This window comes from Ctenocephalides felis, unplaced genomic scaffold (assembly GCF_003426905.1).
Source record: "Ctenocephalides felis isolate EL2017-DRISC unplaced genomic scaffold, ASM342690v1 CF-g0.4_SCAFFOLD_03172, whole genome shotgun sequence".
Lineage (NCBI taxonomy): Eukaryota > Metazoa > Arthropoda > Insecta > Siphonaptera > Pulicidae > Ctenocephalides > Ctenocephalides felis.
In genome coordinates, this window is record NW_020539326.1 from 20921 (window position 1) to 27299 (window position 6379).

Genomic DNA, 6379 nt, shown 5'->3' on the forward strand with positions numbered 1-6379 from the left:
CTTTTGATATAAAAATTGTATATTATATTAGTTTCGAAGTCTGGAGTTATGAACAAACTATCATTATAATCGCGTAGACAACGGTGAATTACTGTTTCATTTCTTAATATAATTTATTTAATATCGAATGGCACACATATGCCATATACATACATTATACACATTATAATCAATGATGCAATTCGGTCAATAATGTGTCCAGTTATCATCGGCGTCGATAATTGCCTAGCATCTCCGAGGCATGCTTTCTACTAATTTGACGGCATATTCTAGTAACAATTCTCCAGATCCGACGAATTTGGTGAGAAAACTGCTTCAAAGAGTATGTGCGTCTTCCACGAAGCTTCAGTTTAACATATGCACATTTTCAATAGGGTTTGCATCCGGTGGCTGCGACGGACAATCCCATGTAACGATGTCAGATTGAGCCTGCCACTGAGTACAGAGCTTGCTGTGGTGTTTAGGATCGTTATCCTCCTGCAGAATCCAATCTTCATTGTTTGTGATAAACCAACATTTGGCAGATGGCAATAAAGCGTTTTTGTAAATTTTCATTATTTTTTTTGCATTTAGCTTGTCTGTAAAGAGGTACAAATTGCCGAATCCCTGCTTTGAGAAGCAGCCCTAAAGACGCACCTTTATTCCATGTTTTTCGGTCCGCTGAACAAGCCTATTGGTGGAAGTTGACCAGGTTCGAGTGATGACTGAACGTGTCCATATAGAACTTTCATCAGTGAAAATGACATTTTCAAAATCTCTGTCAGCATTCTCGTGCGCTCAAAGGAGTCGCTTTGTCACATGTTTTTCAGTCAACATGGGCTTCTTTATTGTGGTGCGCCATTTTAGATCATGGGTCCGGAGGGGGGGGATTCGGATAGTTTTGTAGGATATATCTAAACCTTTTTCCATTAATTTTGCTTGTCCTTGTCGCAGTGTTAAAGCAGAATTTTGCGAAAACAGATCCACTACTCTTTTTTCGTCGTTTTTGTTTATTTTTCCCTTCGAACCACGATCTGGTAAATCATCGACATTTTTAGTCACTTTGTACAAATGCCCTCGACTCTCTTATATATTTAGCAGCTGCTAATTGCGACATTTTGGGACTTTTTGGGTGGATGCAAAGAAACACAGCCTCATATCGCGACGCATATTTAGCACTCATGACGTTTAACGTAATTTTCTTTCAAAAGATCAATGAATACCTAATTTTTTGTTGACAATGCTTCAAGAATAAAGCTAATCTGGCTATCTCTACCGGCCAGCAAAGGAATTAGAGCAAAAGCTTTCGGCCACGCTCTTACTCGACCGACTGTATACCTTCCGGCGAGGTTTGGTAACCAATCATATCATTTTCTAAATGTTGCAAACTCTTGAATATCCAAAGATATATTACTTTTGTATTGGCTCGCAATTGTTATCTTCAAATTGCACCCAAATTGTGTTGTAGCGTTGCACCATTCACGAATTGTCCCCGTTCTCAACGGGGCTCGCTCACTATAAAAACTGAATTGTTTACATGCACTATGTTGTTCTTGTTGTTTATAAAACTTCACTTCACTTTATTCAGCTTTTACTATATACTACGTGTTATGGAAATACGTTTCAAGATGACAAATAATCCGCAAATAATAAAAAATCCGCAAATACAGGATGGCATTTTATATGGGATTATAGGGTATACGTTCCAAGGTGACAAAATAATGAAAAGTACATATATAGAAATTTGATAATTTATGTTCAGAATTAGGCAAAAGTTTGAATAACTTTGTAATTTATTCTTGCTTGATAGTTTTCAAGAGTTTATTCATATACAGCAGTCACATCTTCAATTTTCCTCTTAAAGAGAATACTTTGTTCATATCAATGTTCATAGAAAAATCACACAGATCATTTGCCATCTTTAAACCTTCACTGAGACTTTTTAAATAAAATGTAATGTTTTCACTGCCTGTTTAAACTTCTTCTTTACTGGGTTGTGAATTTAACATTCTCTTCAAGTCGGTTTCAGTCGAATCCCTATCACGTGATTCGAACAGTTTTTGAATATCACTTGACTCTATCTGTTCAAATCCGTAACGTCCTATTTCATTTGCGATTGTTGCTATGTTCGCAGTCATACTTTGGATTATCACAGATTTTTCATAATTTTCCGCAGCCAGAGTAGACCACAATTTTTTCCACCACGACTTCAATGTGTGTGATTTCAGTTTTTCCAATGATACTCTTATATTCAAAATACATTTTACTATGTCAAAATTTTTCTTGCATTCTATAATATTCAGTCCATAGGTTGAAGTAATGCAGTTGTATTTGGAGGTAGAAATATCACTTTTATATTTGGATGCATAGTTTCAAGCTCGCGCAGATGACCTGGTGCATTGTCCAAAACTAAAAGTATTTTATTGTCTATTTTTTTTTCGTTTTACTCGATCATTATTTATTATTGCTATGAATATTTTCCAGTTAGGTGCCTATCAACGAACTTACACCAGAACCTTAGAAAAGTAAAGAAGGAATCGCAAATTATTTTTTTCAAATCATGAATTAGACAAGTGAATTTGAATTCGAATAAAACATACTTGTAAACCATATTTTGAATTTGCTTTTTAGACTGTTTCGATACATAGATCCTGCATACATAAATCGACTACATTACTTCATTTGCTGAACAAATCATAAATTTCTTTCTCTGGTACGAAAAGAGATTTTTCAGTGTAATTTCTCGCTTTAATGAAGGTAGTCCTATCATCATTGATTGGTTCTGACAAAGTATCAGATTACATGCCGAGCATTTTTTAACTAACTTAACACGAAACATACCAACATTTTATGTATACCTATTCTTACCGGTGGCGGTGGCTTTTCAAATTTTCATTGCTAGTTGATTATTAGAAGAGGTTTATGGTTTATTTATAAAAATAATATGAGATTTTTAAATACTATATCATTTCATTATAATTGTTACATATATTGCAATAAAAAATATGAAAAAAGAAAATTTATTTCAGTCGTTTACATCCTTATTCATTACATTTTTGCATATGGTTGGTGTTTTTCGAGAACATGTTCACTGTTGTGCATTTAACATAGATATTTACAGTTTTATTCTTTTTACAATAACCAATTTGACATGTTTTACTAATTTTAGAGATGTCGGCTAACTGAAATAATTTTTTTTGTCGTAATATGTTTTCTCCCGTTCGTTTCTTATGCAGAATCCAAGCTTTCAACGCATCGAGAATGTTGAAATAATACTTGGACGGGCCATCTACAAGGCTTAGATTTGTACTACATTTTCTAACCATTTAATCTGTCATATCTACGCTAATTTTTTTTTTATTTTAATAATTTTTACAACTGTCCAGAAACGGACAATAAGTAAAATATTTGACATGAAACTGAAGGCGTTGGCAAAATACAAATCATCTGACCGTTGCCAGTGATTTGTCGAAGGTCTTATCTATTGTTGATTAGTGCTTCGTGGTAGAGTTGTTCTGAAGTTTTCTGGCGAGCAAGTTTGGGTGATCAGCTAGGCGTTTTCTATATTTGTGTGAGTAAGCGATTATTTCATCTTTAACTGTGCTAGTGCCTGTGTCTTTGTGTATTAACCAATTTGGAACATATTTTATATATTTTTATTATCAAAATTTCTTTTGAAATCTTTGAATTATTAAAACGTTTGAGTTGGAAGTTGACCCCCATAGCTGTATGCCGTATGTCCAAATTGGTTTAATGATGGCTTTATAGAGGTAAATTTTATTATGCGTGTCAAGTTTTGATTTTCGTCCCAGAAGCCAATAATTTCTCTTTCTGGCTTCTTTAAGCTACTTCCTCTTTTTCTTAATGTGTTCTTTCCAGGTCAGTCTCTTATCTAGGTGCAAACCTAGATATTTGACTATATCTGTTGGATCTATAGTTTTGTCATTAAGTCTTACTACAGGACAAGTCCCTTTGCAGAGAGTGAAAGTGATGTGTTTTGACTTGCTGCTGTTAACTTCTATTCTCCACAAGCTTAACCATTTTTGTATCACGTCAAGATGATCCTGTAGCATTTTTGATGTGATTATGGGATCTTCATGTGTTGCCAGTATGCCTATGTCGTCTGCATATGTTGCTGTCAAAATGTCATCTTTTTGTGGTAGGTCTGCAGATCTACGCCAAATTTAGTGTTGAATATTCATATTATTAATAGCGCCATCTAGTATGATTACTATGTTTTAGGTGAATATTTTTATGTTTTATATATTGGTACCACTGATAAAATATCCTATGTTACATTTTATATTCGTTTTAGGAAATATTCTGATTTTAACCTTGTGCGAATAAAGAAGTAATTTTGATAGTACTTACGTGTTTCCTTTTTCTAAGTGTTTGATATTTCATAAATTTTACATTGGTACTTACCGACGGTGGTTAAAATAAATATAATTCGTTATAATATATATATATATATATATATATATATATATATATATATATATATATTGAACTGTATTTGTGTGGTTGTTGGATTACTCCTGTGATTAAGGGAGGTTATTTGGTTGCTGTAGCAGAGCGGTTGATAAGATAAAACACTGGTTCTTGGTTGATCTTGATATTTTATTGTTTACTATTTTTTACAATTAAATAATTTGTTCGATAACCTCTCGATGATCAGAGACTACATTTTTTAAGTATGTAAACAGTAAGCCTGACTTGACTCCTGATTTCTGCCTGACTAACTAAATCTTAACTACTTCTTATATACTAAATAATTGTAAACAAAACGTGATTCCAAAATCTAACAGCAAGGCCGGAAGAACTTCGGATAACCTTCAAATAGCACGTAGTGCTTTAACAAAAACAATAAATAATAAATTATATTTGTGATTACAGAATAACCTCCCCCTTCAAAGGTTTTTCGTCCTCGAAAAACACTAAAAAGAAAATAAATTGAAAAATGTGTTCCATCTCTTCCTCCCCCCTTAAGAAAACTTTGTTCTCAAAAGTGTTATTTCTGTTAGACTTCGTTTACAAACAATTAGGCTCTAAAAAGAAAACCATTAAAAATTAAAACATTTTATAATAAATTGAATTAATTGAAAAATGCATAAAATTACATATACTTTTACTTACAGTTTATTATTTTAACTTGTATATGACCTAATAGCATCTATACCTATAAAATTTAATTTAATCAGCAATCTGCAATAAATGGTCTTCGATTATGCAAAAACATTACTGAAATGTTATAAGTTATTTACAGAAGGTAAAATAATATCATAAAGACAATAAAGACATTAATAATAAAAGAAAAAATAGAAATAAAGTATTAATTGAATAAAAAGACAATTAAGTCAAAATTGATAAAAAAAAAATTATCTATAAATAACATTGTTTCAAAATACTATGCTCCCAAAATTTTGCTTACTAATCAAAATTGGAGAGAATTTGCCTTGAAACCTGATAACCTGCATAATGTTTATGTTTACTAAACAATACGAGCTGTTCTGTTTACATGGTCTTGACTTCGGTATTTATAATTATATAATTTTTGTAATCGTGGTAATGTCATAAATTTGAATTTGTCTATTTTCTTACTATGAGTTGACGACGGTACCAACTTTTTGCTGCTCGGACTTCGTAAATTTGCAAATACTTTATTTTTAATTAAATTTATATTCTTGTCGTTAAACACGTCTGTTGTGGCTGCTAAATCATTTTTTGATAGTTTCCATTGTGGCGGCATTTTTTTATTACATGTAATTTGTGCTCCTTGGCCTCTTGTATATTTTTTCTATAATTTTGTCATTAATACGACTTCTTTTAATATGCTTCTTCTTCTTTTTTCTTTTTATTTTATTTGAAGCAGTTTTTATTTCTTCTTCATTAATTATTTTGATATCTTCTTGTTTGTTGTATATTTCTTCGATTTCTGGAACCGCATCTTGGATTTCTTCAAATTCAGCCATTCGTATGTTCAAATTTTCTTCATCTTCATCTTCATCTAATATTTCTGCAGCAATTGTCGTCAATTCTTCGGTTTCAGTGTTTTGAGTCAGATTTCGACTGTGTATTCTTCGGATTCTTCTTCAGTAGATTTGAATGTGTTGTCTATGCCGTCATATTTTCTTGTATTTTCAAAAGTCATAGTATTTCATAGTTCAAATCATCGTAGCTATCGTTGTGTTCGCCTTGGTTAATATCTTCATAAATTCCATTTTGTCTGAAACTAGTTTTTTCTTCATATATTGATTTTTGGCGAATTTTTTCACATTTTGAAATGTGGTGTCCTCTTTTCCTGCAATATCTACACAAAAACGTAGCGGTTATATTGTTTGCCATAGGTGATATTAAATACGTCTCCTCTTTGATGGCAATATTCTTAGCTTCTTCAAGA

General features: G+C 32.2%; 1 pseudogene; it reads right to left on the reverse strand.

Moving 5' to 3' along the window:
• Positions 1 to 345: 345 nt before the first annotated feature.
• On the reverse strand, positions 346 to 1162 carry LOC113381893 (annotated as a pseudogene).
• Between the last annotated feature and the right edge of the window lie 5217 nt (positions 1163 to 6379).